Source organism: Pseudophryne corroboree (assembly GCF_028390025.1).
Source record: "Pseudophryne corroboree isolate aPseCor3 chromosome 3 unlocalized genomic scaffold, aPseCor3.hap2 SUPER_3_unloc_52, whole genome shotgun sequence".
In the NCBI taxonomy this organism is placed as follows: domain Eukaryota; kingdom Metazoa; phylum Chordata; class Amphibia; order Anura; family Myobatrachidae; genus Pseudophryne; species Pseudophryne corroboree.
In genome coordinates, this window is record NW_026967544.1 from 618,646 (window position 1) to 636,124 (window position 17,479).

Sequence of the window (17,479 nt, forward strand, 5' to 3'; positions counted from 1 at the left end):
ATATAAGGGGTTCTACTACACTAGACATGCTCCCTTTTAAGTGACCACGCCCCCTTTTCTGGAGCGCGAGCGCGCGCATGATTGAGTCCTTGACTTTTGCATACCCCCATTTAAAAATTTCCACTTCGACCACTGATGCTACCCCTGTATATTATGACAACACAGGCCGCTCCTCTTGTATATTACGGCAACACAGGACACTGCCCCTATATACTATGACAGCACAGGATGTTACCCCTGTATATTATGACAACACAGGCTGCTCCCCCTGTATACTATGACAGCACAGGACGCTCCCCCTGTATATTATGACAACATAGGACACTCCTTCTGTATACTATGACAGCACAGGATGTTACACCTGTATATTATGACAACACAGGATGCTACCCCTGTATATTATGACAACACAGGACACTTCCCCTGTATACTATGACAGCACAGGACGCTCCCCCTGTATATTATGACAACACAGGCCGCTCCTCCTGTATACTATGACAGCACAGGCCGCTCCCCCTGTATATTATGACAACACAGGCCGCTCCCCCTGTATATTATGACAACCCAGGCCGCTACCCCTGTATATTATGACAACACAGGTCGCTCCCCCTGTATACTATGACAGCACTGGATGCTACCCCTGTATATTATGACAACACAGGCCACTCCCCCTGTATACTATGACAGCACAGGATGCTACCCCTGTACACTATGACAACACAGGCCACTCCCCCTGTATTCTATGACAGCACAGGATGCTACCCCTGTACACTATGACAACACAGGCCACTCCCCCTGTATACTATGACAGCACAGGATGCTACCCCTGTATACTATGACAGCAAAGGAAGCTACCCCTGTATATTATGACAACACAGGTCGCTCCCCCTGTGTATTATGACAACAAAGGCCACTCCCCCTGTATACTATGACAGCACAGGATGCTACCCCTGTATATTATGACAACACAGGCCGCTTCCCCTGTATACTATGACAGCACAGGATGCTACTCCTGTATATTATGACAACACAGGCCGCTCCCCCTGTATATAATGACAGCACAGGATACACCTGTATACTATGACAGCAAAGAAAGCTACCCTTGTATATTATGACAACACAGGCCGCTCCCCTTGTATATAATGATAACACAGGATGCTACCCCTGTATATTATGACAGTACAGGACTCTACCCCTGTATATTATGACAACACAGGCCGCTCCCCCTGTATATAATGATAACACAGGACGCTCCTCCTGTATACTATGACAGCACAGGATGCTACCCCTGTATATTATGACAACACAGGCCGCTCACCCTGTATATTATGACAGCACAGGATGCTACCCCTGTATATTATGACAATACAGGCCGCTTACCCTGTATATTATGACAACACAGGCGCTCCTCCTGTATATTATGACAACACAGGCTGCTCCCCTTGTATACTATGACAACACAGGATGCTACCCAGTGGTTGAAGTGGGGCGGTATACAGCGGTATGGTATACCGCCACTTCTTCCACTGACCCGGAAATGAAAGTGCAGCAGGAGGCGAGGGAAATGGCCATCCTGCTGCACATGTTGCTCCCGTCCCTGCTCGGCGGTCGGCGGTTGTGTAGAGTGCCGTGCTAGCTCACCGCCGCCGCCAGGACAAATGAGTCAGGTTATGTTCCCCTGCTGTCACCCTCTCTCCCTGTCGTTACTGTCACTCTCTCCCTGCTGTCACTCTCTTTCTCTCTGCTGTCACTGTCGTCACTCTCTCTCCCTGTCGTCACTCTCTCTCCCTATCGTCACTCTTGCTGTCCCTGCTGTCACAATTTCAGCTCATTCAGTACAATGTGAATTTCAGCTCGTACCGTGTGCTATAAGGTGAAAGGGGCACCAGTACTAGATAATATAAGGGGTTCTACTACACTAGACATGCTCCCTTTTAAGTGACCACGCCCCCTTTTCTGGAGCGCGAGCGAGCGCATGATTGAGTCCTTGACTTTTGCATACCCCCATTTAAAAATTTCCACTTCGACCACTGATGCTACCCCTGCATATTATGACAACACAGGCCGCTCCTCTTGTATATTACGGCAACACAGGACACTCCCCCTGTATACTATGACAGCACAGGATGTTACCCCTGTATATTATGACAACACAGGCTGCTCCCCCTGTATACTATGACAGCACAGGACGCTCCCCCTGTATATTATGACAACATAGGACACTCCTTCTGTATACTATGACAGCACAGGATGTTACACCTGTATACTATGACAACACAGGATGCTACCCCTGTATATTATGACAACACAGGACACTTCCCCTGTATACTATGACAGCACAGGACGCTCCCCCTGTATATTATGACAACACAGGCCGCTCCTCCTGTATACTATGACAGCACAGGCCGCTCCCCCTGTATATTATGACAACACAGGCCGCTCCCCCTGTATATTATGACAACCCAGGCCGCTACCCCTGTATATTATGACAACACAGGTCGCTCCCCCTGTATACTATGACAGCACTGGATGCTACCCCTGTATATTATGACAACACAGGCCACTCCCCCTGTATACTATGACAGCACAGGATGCTACCCCTGTACACTATGACAACACAGGCCACTCCCCCTGTATACTATGACAGCACAGGATGCTACCCCTGTATACTATGACAGCAAAGGAAGCTACCCCTGTACATTATGACAACACAGGTCGCTCCCCCTGTGTATTATGACAACAAAGGCCACTCCCCCTGTATACTATGACAGCACAGGATGCTACCCCTGTATATTATGACAACACAGGCCGCTCCCCCTGTATACTATGACAGCACAGGATGCTACTCCTGTATATTATGACAACACAGGCCGCTCCCCCTGTATATAATGACAGCACAGGATACTACACCTGTATACTATGACAGCAAAGAAAGCTACCCTAGTATATTATGACAACACAGGCCGCTCCCCTTGTATATAATGATAACACAGGATGCTACCCCTGTATATTATGACAGTACAGGACGCTACCCCTGTATATTATGACAACACAGGCCGCTCCCCCTGTATATAATGATAACACAGGACGCTCCTCCTGTATTACTATGACAGCACAGGATGCTACCCCTGTATATTATGACAACACAGGCCACCCCTTCTGTATAGAAAGACAATACATGCCGCTCACCCTATATAATAATAGTAACAAGACACCACAGGCACCTCCACCTGTATAAAAGGGCAACACAGGTCGCTCCCCCTGTAGAGTAGGACAACACATAGCGCTCCCCTGTATAGTACAATGCCATTATATGTATAGAATTACGGTAACGGCGGGGTCTGCGCCACCTGTATTACAGTAACGGTGGGGTCTGCTCCACCTGTATTACGGTAACGGCGGGGTCTGCGCCACCTGTATTACGGTAACGGCGGGGTCTGCTCCACCTGCATTACGGTAACGACGGGGCCTGCGCCACCTGTATTACGGTAACGGCGGGGTCTGCGCCACCTGTATTGCGGTAACGGCGGGGTCTGCGCCACCTGTATTACGGTAACGGCGGGGCCTGCACCACCTGTATTACGGTAACGGCGGGCTCTGCGCCACCTGTATTACGGTAACGGCGGGGTCTGCGCCACCTGTATTATGGTAACGGCCGGGTTTGCGCCACCTGTATTACAGTAACGGCGGGGTCTGTGCCACCTGCATTACAGTAACGGCGGGGTCTGCGCCACCTGTATTACAGTAACGGCGGGATATGCGCCACCTGTATTACGGTAACGGCGGGGTCTGCGCCACCTGTATTAGGGTAACGGCGGGGTCTGCGCCACCTGTATTACGGTAATAGGACACTAGAGTGTCAGCCACCTGTACAGGGATAATGCAGCACCAGAGGCTGCTCCAGCTGCACTATAACAAGGCACCAGAGGCTGCTCCCCCTGTAGTACAGAACCTGACACCAGAGCTGCTCAGCCTATAGAATAATAATAATAATATCATTACCTGCTGCCAGACACAGCAATGGCTGCTCTCTGCTCCTGCTGCCTTGTGGGAATGATAGAAGGAAGGAGGAGCTCAGACCAGGGGAAAATGGCCGCCGCTCCTGACGTCACTACACGGCCAGGGAACCTATTGCTGCTGCCGGACTGGTCTACAAGAAAATGGCCGCCGGCCTACTGCACTGAGGACATGTATAGTAATAATCGTTACAGAGGGCAGGGCTGTGGGCGGGGTGAAGGAGGGGAGGGGCCAGTAACCAGTAAGCAGCCTGTGCCAATCATGCCCTACTTCCGGACTGTGCGTTCCACCTTACTTCCGGACTTTGCGTTCCACATACAGGAAGTGAATTTTCATCGACTGTTGCAGCCTCCCAGTGTCCGTGGAGATCAGGTAATGGCGTCTTACTATACAGGGGGAGTAGCCTGTGGTGTCCTGTTGTTATTATTATTATACAGGTGGAGCAGCCTGTGGTGTCCTGTTATTATTATTATACAGGGGGAGCAGCCTGTGATGTCCTGTTATTATTATTATACAGGGGGAGCAGCTTGTGGTGTCCTGTTATTATTACTATACAGGGTGAGCAGCCTGTGGTGTCCTGATATTATTATTATTATTATTATTATTATTATTATACAGGGTGAGTAGCCTGTGGTGTCCTGTTATTATTACTATACATGGGGAGCAGCCTGTGTTGTCATGTTGTTATTATTATACAGGGGTAGCAGCCTATGGTGTCCTGTTGTTATTATTATACAGAGGGAGCGGCCTGTGGTGTCCTGTTGTTGTTGTTGTTGTTATTATTATACAGAGGGAGCAGCCTGTGGTGTCCTGTTATTGTTATTATACAGGGGGAGCAGCCTGTGGTGTCCTGTTGTTGTTGTTGTTGTTATTATTATACAGGGAGAGCGGCCAGTGGTGTCCTGTTATTATTATTATACAGGGGGAGCGGCCTATGGTGTCCTGTTGTTGTTATTATTATTATTATTATACAGAGGGAGCGGCCTGTGGTGTCCTGTTGTTATTAGTGTTTTACAGGGGGAGCAGGTTTTTGTGTACGGTTGTTATTATTATACAGGAACAGCAGCTTGTGGTGTCCTGGTATTATTATTATACATTGGGAGTGGTGGTGATGTCCTACAATACTGGAGGAATGGCCTGAGGTGTCCTGCTTTTAAAGACATCCGTTATTATTTTTATACTGGGGTGCAGCCTTTAGTGTCGTTATTATTATTATTGTTATTATTGTTATTATTAATTTTATTATATGTAATTGTGGGGATTGAAAATACTGCTCAGTATGAAGCAAATGTATATCACACACCTGGGAGCGTCACAGTGACATCACTTATATCTATCGTAATAATACCGGGACATGACTGGGGAGGTGAGGGGATCTGGGAGCGTCACAGTGACATCACTTATATCTATAGTACTAATACAGGGACATGACTGGGGAGGTGAGGGGATCTGGGAGCGTCACAGTGACATCACTTATGTCTATAGTAATAATACAGGGACATGACTGGGGAGGTGAGGGGATCTGGGAGTGTCACAGTGACATCACTTATATCTATAGTTATAATACAGGAACATGACTGGGTAGGAGAGGGGATCTGGGAGTGTAACAGTGACATCACTTATATCTCTAGTAATAATACAGGAACATGACTGGGGAGGTGACGGTATCTGAGATCGTCACAGTGACGTCACATATCTATAGTAATAATACAGGGACATGACTGAGGAGGTGAGGGGATCTAGGAATGTCACAGTGACATCACTTATATATATAGTAATAATACAGAGACATGACTGGGGAGGTGAGGGGATCTGGGAATGTCACAGTAACATCACATATCTGTAGTAATAATACAGGGCCATGACTGGGGAGGTGAGGGGAACTGGGAGACGTCACTTATATTTATAGTAATAATACAGGGACATGACTGGCGAGGTGAGGGGAACTGGGAGACGTCACTTATATCTATAGTAATAATACAGGGACATGACTGGTGAGGTGAGGGGAACTGGGAGTGTCACAGTGACGTCACTTATATCCATAGTAATAATACAGGGACATGACTGGCGAGGTGAGGGGACCTTGGAGTGTCACAGTGACGTCACTTATATCTATAGTAATAATACAGGGACATGACTGGTGAGGGGAACTGGGAGCGTCACAGTGACATCACATATCTATAGTAATGTAACCCCTCTTTTACCTGGGGGTACAGTGTATATGTGCAATGTGCCTCCACCCAAGCTATTTAGAGCCCAATACTCTAATCGCTTAAGAAATAACCTACCCCTGCCTATAACATTAGTATGTGATGTAAGCAGATAGGACTATGCACATTTACCTATCGTACCTTTCCTTTGTGATTTCAGGCTCTTCCACAGATACTGAGACAGTTCCACTGGTAAGTATACTAGCTTTAATATGTAAGAAGTTATAGGCCACCTTAAACAGTTATTTCAGCCTTTTTCTCTCCCCTTAGTCAGCCAACCAACAAAACCGCCGCTACACTGGAAGCTTCTCCACGATCTCCGTTACGCACTGCGCGCTTACCAGAGTCCCCTCACCTTCAGCAGGCACAGAATAATAACATGCATAAACACACTATACATTATTGGATCACTAGAAAGATCCAAGTTATTATCACATATATGGTATACATCAGTTGGCAGCATCTCTATTACCTTATAGATCTACACATTCATTAATTGATTTGCCCCCTCATAGTGTCCCAAGGCCTTCAAATTACTAGAGTACTACAGTAAGAGTACAGGGACATGACTGGGGATGTGAGGGGAACTGGAAGCGTCACAGTGACATCACTTATATCTCTAGTAATAATACAGGGACATGACTGTGGAGGTGAGGGGATCTGGGAGCGTCACAATAACGTCACTTCTATCTATAGTAATAATACAGGGACAAGACTGGGGAGGTGAGGGGATCTGGGAGCGTCACAGTGACATCACTTATATCTATAGTAATAATACAGGGACATGACTGGGGAGGTGAGGAGATCTGGGACTGTCACAGTGACATCACTTATATCTATAGTAATAATACAGGGACATGACTGGGAGGTGATAGGATCTGGGAATGTCACAGTGACATCACATATCTATAGTAATAATACAGGGACATTACTGGCGAGGTGAGGGGATCTGGGAGCGTCACAATAACGTCACTTCTATCTATAGTAATAATACAGGAACATGACTGGGGTCTGAGGAGACTTGGGAGTACAGTAGCACCGGGGGATGTGTCTGGGTGATGACTGGAGAGGTGACTGCTGGGAATGGGGCATTATACAGTAACACCGGGGGATGTGTCTGGGTGATGACTGGTGAGGTGACTGCTGGGAATGGGGCATTATACAGTAACACCAGTGAATGTGTCTGGGTGATGACTGGAGAGGTGACTGCTGGGAATGGGGGATTATATAGTAACATCAGGGGATGTATCTGGGTGGTGACTGGAGAGGTGACTGCCGGGAATGGGGTTATTATACAGTAACACCGGGGGACATGTCTGGGTGATAACTGGAGAGGTGACTGCTGGGAATGGGGCATTATACAGTAACACCAGGGGATGTGTCTGGGTGATGACTGGAGAGGTGACTGCTGGGAATGGGGCATTATACAGTAACACCAGGGGACGTGTCTGGGTGATGACTGGAGAGGTGACTGCTGGGAATGGGACATTATACAGTAACACCGGGGGATGTGTCTGGGTGATGATTGGAGAGGTGACTGCTGGGAATGGGGCATTATACAGTAACACCGGGGGGGGGGGGTGTCTGGGTGATGACTGGAGAGGTGACTGCTGGGAATGGGGCATTATACAGTAACACCGGGGAATGTGGTCTGGGTGATGATCGGAGAGGTGACTGCTGGGAATGGGGCATTATACAGTAACACCTGGGGGTGTGTCTGGGTGATGACTGGAGAGGTGACTGCTGGGAATGAGACATTATACAGTAACACCAGGGGACGTGTCTGTGTGATAACTATCACTGTATGTGTCAGGTGTCTATTAGGTGTCAGGATGTCACTATGTCTCCATGCAGGAGGGGGAGTATATAGAGGAGCACAGGGGTCTGTACAAGGACGTGATGATGGAGAATCACCGGCCCCTCACATCACTGGGTAAGAGGAGACTGTCATGTATTGTACATGGGAGAGCAGGTATGGGGGCCCCCTATTTACACACATCATCTGATAATCACATATATACACTGTACTCAGTCACTGTGTGTCTCCTACAGATGGACCCAGTAACAGAGATACCCCAGAGAGATGTCCCCGTCCTCTGTATTCCCAGGACTGTACAGAGGAGAATCACAGGATCCCACAGGAGGATCAGGTAGGTGGGATTTAGGGTCTCATCCAATACACCAAAGTGATTGTCACTATATGATGTTCAGAGAAGCTGTGTGCATATAATACATTAATATTATACTGTTTCACCTCAATTTAATCAAACAATATGCAAATGCCATTGTATTTTTTGGGTTATTTAGGTAGAACGTCTTTCTTGTATAAAGGCAGAAGATATAGAGGGAGAAGAAGAGACCTATGTGATTGATATGAAATCAGAAGATATAGAGGGAGAAGAAGAGACGTATGTGACTGATATGAAGACAGAAGATATAGAGGGAGAAGAAGAGACGTATGTGACTGATATAAAGGCAGAAGATCTAGAGGGAGAAGAAGAGACGTATGTGACTGATATGAAGGCAGAAGATATAGAGGGAGAAGAAGAGACGTATGTGACTGATATAAAGGAAGAAGATATAGAGGGAGAAGAAGAGACGTATGTGACTGATATGAAGGCAGAAGATATAGAGGGAGAAGAAGAGACGTATGTGACTGATATAAAGGAAGAAGATATAGAGGGAGAAGAAGAGACGTATGTGACTGATATGAAGGCAGAAGATATAGAGGGAGAAGAAGAGACGTATGTGACTGATATGAAGACAGAAGATATAGAGGGAGAAGAAGAGACGTATGTGACTGATATGAAGGCAGAAGATACAGAGGGAGAAGAAGAGACGTATGTGACTGATATGAAGGCAGAAGATACAGGGGGAGAAGAGGAGACGTATGTGAGGGGTGATCAGCAGTGTAAGGAGGAGGAGATCCCTACAGATATCAGCACAGGTGAGTAATAAACACTTATTACAGAAGTCACATATTCTCATTGCTCAGTCACTACAGCAATCTTTTATTCTACACCCTCCTCCGCCATCAGCCCTGTTCTCAGTTGGGTATTTATAACACAAGGTTATCCATGACAAACATCACATGAAGAGAGTTATTACAAACATCACTATAGTGTTATTAAAAGTAACAAGCAGAAGTTTATATTTAGGGATCATATATAAGTAGTATTGTGTTTTTTTGTGGAGCGTCTAATTTGTATGGGATCTAAATTTCTCAGTTTAGCAACCTTTTATTAAATAACCTTCATTTTGTTAGATGATGCAGGTATTAAATAATTCCTTGTATATAGTACACCTATTTGGCCATTTGTGGTCAGGTTTACTATATCTTTACATTTAGCGAGGTGTAGTCGTGGTGTAAAGGACAGAGTGTGATTCCTGATTAGTTAAAAAAACAAATACCAAATACTGAGCAACATCACCAAACAGGTAATTTCAACTTTAAACTTGTCATTTATTTTGTACTGTCTGGACATGGCTACTAATAACAGATGCACAGACATAATTCTTAAAGCTATGTGTGCAAATGCTAGGAGCTTAGGAGACAAAATTCCAGAGCTAATTGTGATAATAACCAGGGATAACCTGGATATTGTGGCAATTACAGAGTCATGGTGCAATGAGAATCATGACTGGGCCATAGCTATACCAGGATACAATTTATTTAGGAAGGATAGAATGGTCAGTATAGGAGGAAGGGTAGCAATGTATGTGGGGGAAAAAGCATAAATGCTACTTCAATTAATACAAAACATTGAAGACAAATCTGAGGCCCTTTGGGTCACCACAGAAACCGTGGAAAAGGACATTATTCGCATTGGGGTGATCTGTAGACCACCTGGCCAGGGGCAGGATTTGGACAGGAATCTATTGTTGGACATCACTAAAATGGCTTTAAAGGGAGAAGTCATAATCATGGGAGACTTTAATTTAACTGATGTAAATTGGGAGGGGTCTTTTGCAAGTTCAGCTACAAGTGGCAAATTTCTATATTCCTTACAGGGAGCATCTCTCAATAAACAGCAGATATTTCCCTTCTGCATAGAAGAGCGGTCGGGAAAGAAAGAAGTAAACCTCCTTTCTCTTTCATCCACTAGGGGACACTGGAGTCTTATACAGTAGGGATGTGAAGCTTGCAACCGGTGGTGTGGCACAATCTAAAAATTAGCATTGTCTGCACAGCCGGCTCCTCCCCCTTCACATCCCTCAGTTTGAAAAATTGTGCCAAGGAGGTACAAGCACAAGAAGGAAGCTCCTGCTCCATTTCAGTACTGAGACTGAGTTACCCTAATGTAAAGGGGGACGAAAGTCTTCAGAATAGAGAGACAATGATCCCTACTAAAGGGGATCTGCATCTCTCCTCAGAAAATCCGGAGCACAGAGTCAGCAGTGAGTACTGGTTGTAAAGGGGCCCTAGTTACACTTACGGTAACCATAGCTTCTTCATGGATCCAGGAGGCAGTTTGACAGACATCCTCCCGCGGACCGCACACATTGCTGCTACCTTCTGGCTCTAAGCCCTGGGACTCAGCAGCGCAGCTTCCCCGCCGCCCCCCTCCTTCCGCTGGCGCTGGGACAGAACAAACGGTCTAAAACACTCCCTGGCCGGCTATACACTCCCGCTTCATGTCAGCTCCCCCGCCCGCCCCTCCTTCCTCTACAGACGGAGGGCTGAGGGAGACACAGCGCGGCTGTCAGCGGCAGCGTATACCGCCGCCTCTTAAACACACAGCGGGGTGCTTGAAAAGAGCATCCCCTCCCGCCGCCCGCTGAAACGACATATCTCTCGCGGCTAGCAGCCGCAGCTTCCCCTGCACTCACCGGGACCCGGGCTATATCCCCCACACGCTTCCTCCCGCCTTCGGCGCTAGTACGAGGGCTTCTCATACGCTGCTGCCTTATAACTTAAGCCCTGGTAGGCTAGCAGCGCAGCTCCTCCGCCGCTCCCCTTCTTTTATAGAGAGTAGAGGCTATTCCATTTGGGGGTTAGATGATGTTTGATGAGTTAGACAAGTGGATTTCGCAGGCAACTGCAGTGACATCCACCTTTCTACCTACTTCTTACTCGAGCACCACGTCACACGTTAGAGGAGGTTGCTCGGGACCAGTGTTTAAATTCATTGGATCGCTGTCGTACCGAGCCAGAAGAGGTTTTGGAGCAACAGACTCGTGGAACCAGAGGTAGAGGTCGTTCATAGTCGACACCAGAAAAGCAGGACAGACCTGCTGACAAACCCGTGGCATGACGGTTTCCCTGCTCACCTGGGGTCCCCCTTGGGGGGCGCAGAGTTGGAAGGTTTTCGGGACGCCTGGGCCAAAACATCACCAGACGTCTGGGTCAACAAGATATTTCCCAGGGTTACAGGATAATTACAAGAGCGTCCGCACAGTCCATTTATTTGCAGCGCGAGGGCCTAGGTGCCCGTTGTGAGCAGGAGTGTTTACAGGAGGCAAATTCAAAGACTCCTGCATACAAAGGGTTAAGTCACCAGTCCCAGATCCTCAATGAGGAAGTGGATTTTATTCAAAACTTTTGGTAGTGCAAAATACCTTCATATCCCGATTTGGACCCCTCACCAAGCTTACTTAAGATTTGCACCGGTGTGGGATCACTACCGAATCAGGGCCCTGCCATTCGGTCTATCATCAGCCCCAAGAATCTTTATAAAGATCATAGCAATAGTGGTGACAGGATTGAGACAGGGGTCATGATCATACCTTATCTAGACGATCTACCGATCAAGGCCTCATCTCAGAAACAGCTGATAGAGGATGCTCAGACATCTCATCAATTTCTCATTCAACATGGGTGGATTGTGAACTTCCAGAAATCCAACTTCATGCCAACTCAACGGATTAATTTCCTCGGTCTCATCTTGGACACGATACAATTAAGAGTATTCCTACCAGAGAACTAGATCCAGGACCCACAGAGGTTAGTGGCTCAGGTACTAAGAACACAGATGGGTTCTCTACACCTCTGTGCTACTTCTCGAGAAGAGGGTGGCGTCATTTGCAGCTCTCCGGTACGGAGGACTTCATTCCTGACCATTCCAGATGAAACTCATTGCTCAGGGAGCAGGTTCGCACTGGCTTCTACATTGAAGAATCCAGCTTCCACCACGCATACGAACCTACTTGATTTGGTGGTCGTTGCACAAGAATCTCGCAGCAGGCAAGAGATTCGGCATTTGGGATTGGAGGATCCTGACAACGGATGCCAGTCTCAGAGGTTGGGGTGCCGTCCTAGTGGTACAAATTCCTACCGGTTTGCAGATTCAAGATGGAATAAATCCAGTCAGTTATTGTGGGTTTAGAACATGGAGGGGTCATGGTATCCATGGACATAAAGGATGGACGTTACAGGAGAGCAGCCTACCCATAAACATTCTCCAACTGAGAGCAGTTTACAATGCGCTTCTCTTAGCCGCAGACCTAGTCATGGGTCAACACTTAAAGATACAGTCGGACAATGTCACGATGACGGCTTACATAAACCATCAAGGAGGAACAAAGAGCAGGATGGCGTTAAAAGAAGCCACAAAGATCTTGTTGTGGGCAGAAAGGTGAAACATCATCCTCTCGGCAGTGTTCATTCCATGTGTGGAAAACTGGGAAGCATATTATCTCGGCCGCCAGGGCATGCATCCGGGAGAGTGGTGCCTACATCCACGGATTTTCGACATGGTGGTGAGGAGATGGGGTCTACCTCAAGTCAATCTAATGGCGTCTTGGCAAAACTATCAGCTGCCCAGATATGTGTCCAGGACAAAAGATCCAGCAGCAGAAGGAGTGGACGCATTAACACTTCCTTGGTGTTACAGGAGGGTTTACATTTTTCCACCTTTCCCACTCATACCCAGGGTTCTGAAACGGTTGAAACGAGAACGAGTGTGGGCATTTCTAATCGCACTAGATTAGCCCCGCAGGAGTTGGTACTCAGACCTGCAAGGGTTACTAGTGGAAGATCCTTGGCGGTTACCTCAGAGGGAGGACCTGCTATCTCAGGGACTGTTCCAACACCCAGACCTGCACAGGCTGCATTTAACGGCGTGGCTATTGAAACCCGGATCTTAAGAAACAGAGGGATACCAAGAACGGCCATTCCTACGATGTTTGCCGCTAGGAAGCCTGTCACAGCCATGCACTACTACAGGATTTGGAAGTGGTACATGGACTGGTGTCAAGAACGTGGGTGGAATTCGACGAACTTCCACTTATCCAGACTTCTACTTTTCCTTCAGGCCGGTCTAGATGTAGGACTGAGTCTGGGCTCTCTGAAGGTTCAAATTTTGTCTCTCTCCATCCTATTTCAACAAGCAGTTAGCATGCTTGTCAGGGGTTCAAACCTTTTTACAGGGAGTTCTGAGGATACAACCCCCTTTTCGTCCTACCACTGCACCATGGGACTTAAATTTGGTGTTGGAATTTTTGAGATCTCCAACTTTTGAGCCGTTAGCAAGAACAGACCTGAAATATCTCTTTTGGAAGGTCACGTTATTGCTTGCCTTGGTTTCGGCCAGACGGGTTTCTGAGTTGGGAGCCTTATCGTGTAAGAGTCCTTCGAATGTTTCATGAGGACAGGGCAGAACTCCGTACAAGAGCAGGTTTCCTTCCTAAGGTTGGTTTCGGGATTTCACGTAAATCAGCCAATTGTGGTCCCATCTTTTCAGGGTCTCGCAGATGGGGAAGTGTCCTTGGATGTTGTCCGAACTTTACGGGTATACGTACAAGTTACGTCTTCCTTCAGAAAGTCGGACCATTGTTTGTTCTTTATGATGGGCCAAAGAAGGGCTGGCCAGCATCTAAGCAGCCTTTGTCTAGATGGATTCGACTTACCATTCGGCAAGCTTATATTTCCTGTGGCAAACAGGTTCCGGTTCAGACGGGTGCTCATACCACCAGATCAGTGGGTGCCTCATGGGCGGCTGCCAGAGGTGTTTCCACTACTCAACTTTGCAGAGCGGCGACGTGGTCCTCAGCCCACACGTTCGCGAAATTTTACAAGTTTGATACCTTTGCGTCCGGAGACTCGTTAAGTTCGGACGTTTAGTTTTGCAGGCCACCGATAGCACTCCCTCCCTGGGGGAAACTTTGGGACGTCCCCTACTGTACAGGACTCCAGTGTCCCCTAGTTGATGAAAGAGAAAAAAGGATTTTGGTACTTACCGATAAATCCATTTCTCTGAATCCTCTAGTGGACACTGGACTGTTTGATATGTTGTACGGTTCGGTTCCTTGCCATGTGCTATAGTATCATGTCCTGTTCTCTCGCTCAAATTTTCTAAACTGAGGGATATATAGAAAACTATAGGTCTGTAAGACAATACAGATACTATAGGTCTGTAAGACAATACAGAAGAAACTATAGGTCAGTAAAACAATACAGAAGAAATTATAGGTCAGGAAGACATTACAGAAGAAAACTATAGGTCAGTAAGACAATACAGAAGAAACTATAGGTCAGCAAGACTACAGTAAGCCACTATATATCAGTAAGACAATACAATAAGAAACTATAGATCAGTAAGACAATACAGAAGAAACTTTAAGTCAGTAAGACAATACAGAAGGAAACTATAGGTCAGTAAGACAATACAGTAGGAAGCTATAGGTCAGTAAGACAATACAGTAGGAAACTATAGGTCAGTAAGACAATACAGTAGGAAATTATAGGTCCGTAAGACAACACAGAAGGAAACTATAGGTCAGTAAGACAGTAGGAAACTATAGGTCAGTAAGACAGTAATACAGTAGGAAACTATAGGTCAGTAAGACAATATAGAAGGAGACTATAGGTCAGTAAGACAATGCAGAAGGCAACTTGGTCAGTAAGACAATACAGTAAGAAACTATAGGTCAGTAAGACCATACAGAAGGAAACTATAGGCCAGTAAGACAATACAGTAGGAAACTGTAGGTCAGTAAGACAATACAGTAAGAAACTATAGATCAGTAAGACAATACAGTAGGAAACTAGGTCAGTAAGACAATACAGAAGAAACTATAGGTCAGTAAGACAATACAGTAGGAAACTATAGGTTAGTGAGAATACAGTAAGAAACTATAGGTCAGTAAGACAATATGGAAGGAAACTATAGGTCAGTAAAACAATACTGTAGGAAACTATAGGTCAGTAAGACAATACAGAAGGTAACTATAGGTCAGTAAGACAATACAGAAGGAAACTATAGGTCAGTAAGACAATACAGAAGGTTACTAGGTCAGTAAGACAATACAGAAGGAAAGTATAGGTCTGTAAAACAATACAGAAGAAACTATAGGTCAGTACATCAGTACAGAAGAAAGTAGGTCAGTAAAACAATACAGAAGAAACTATAGGTTAGTAAGACAATACAGAAGTAAACTATAGGTCAGTAAGACAATACAGTAAGCCACTATATGTCAATAAGACAAAACAGTAAGAAACTATAGGTCAGTAAGACCTTACAGAAGGAAACTATAGGCCAGTAAGACAATACAGTAGGAAACTGTAGGTCAGTAAGACAATACAGTAAGAAACTATAGATCAGTAAGACAATACAGTAGGAAACTAGGTTAGTAAGACAATACACTAGGAAACTATGGGTCAGTAAGACAATACAGTAAGAAACTATAGGTCAGTAAGACAATATGGAAGGAAACTATAGGTCAGTAAGACATTACAGTAGAAAACTATAGGTCAGTAAGACAATACAGTAGGAAACTATAGGTCAGTTAGACAATACAGTAGGAAACTATAGGTTAGTGAGAATACAGTAACTATAGGTCAGTAAGACAATATGGAAGGACACTATAGGTCAGTAAGACAATACAGCAGGAAACTATAAGTCAGTAAAACAATACTGTAGGAAACTATAGGTCAGTAAGACAATACAGTAGGAAACTATAGGTTAGTGAGAATACAGTAACTATAAGTCAGTAAAACAATACAGTAGGAAACCATAGGTCAGTAAGACAATAAAGAAGGAAACTATAGGTCAGTAAGACAATATGGAAGGAAACTATAGGTCAGTAAGACAATACTGTAGGAAACTATAAGTCAGTAAGACAATACAGAAGGAAACTATATGTCAGTAAGACAATGCAGTGAGAATAGTGGGGATGGCAGTAGTGAATGAAAGGAAGGAGGAGTAGGGGGTAGGGAAAGAGCAGCCGGCAAGGGTATAACATGGGTATTAAAAAAGTTTTTACCAAAACACTAAGTAATAATGATTATGGGTCACCGTTGCTGCATAAAGAGAATGATGTCCCTAGCACAGGGGGAAATACTGATCTTAATTGTATGTATGTAAATGCCAGAAGCCTTACAGGCAAATAGGGTGAACTAGAAATCCTTGCAGCAAGCAAACAGTATGATACTATAGGCATTACTGAAACTTGGTGGGATGAATCTCATGATTGGACAGTCAATCTAGAGGGTTATACGCTGTTCAGGAGAGACCGCTTAAATAAACGGGTGGAGGGGTATGTCTTTATGTAAAGCCGTTATTAAAACCTCATATACGGGAAGATATTCAAGAGGGGACTGTAAATACTATTGAGACGTTATGGGTAGAAATTGCATGCGGGGGTAAAGCAATAAAAATGTTATTGGGGTTATGCTACAGGACGCCTGGTATTAATGTGTCTGATGAGGAATTGTTACTGAAGCAAATTGAAAGAGCAGCAGGAGTAGGAGACATAGTAGTGATGGGAGACTTTAACTATCCAGAGATAAATTGGAAAATCCATTCATGTGATACTGCTAGGGGTAATATGTTTTTACACACACTAATGATATCTACTTCATTCAATTAATCGAGGAACCAACTGGTACAATGCAGTCTTATACTTGGTATTAGCAAACAATGGGGAAATGGTATCAAATATTATAGTAGGGGAGCCGATAGGAAACAGCGACCACGATATGGTCTCATTCAATATCAGCGTTCATAAGCAGTCCTATACTGGCTCAAGGATTGTAACAAAATATGCAAAAAAGAAATAAGAGCGGCTAAAGTAGAAACTGAAAAACTAGCAGCAAAGGAAAGCAAAGCAAATCCCCAAATAGTTTTTTTTAAATATATCAACAGCAAGAGATTAAAGAAGGAGAGTATATTGCCTTTAAAAGACAAGTTGGGAGTCTTATGCAAAAATGATAATGACATAGCGGACACACTAAATTAGTTTTTTTCAACAGTATTTACAAGAGAGGACCAAATGCAGGGACTAACACACAGGGGTTTATTTACTAAGATTCG

At 45.3% G+C, this 17,479-nt stretch overlaps 1 pseudogene; it reads left to right on the plus strand.

Moving 5' to 3' along the window:
• The first annotated feature begins 6,354 nt into the window (after nucleotides 1-6,354).
• The window catches only part of LOC134984421 (zinc finger protein 585A-like), a 146,590-nt pseudogene continuing 135,465 nt past the window's right edge, over nucleotides 6,355-17,479 (plus strand).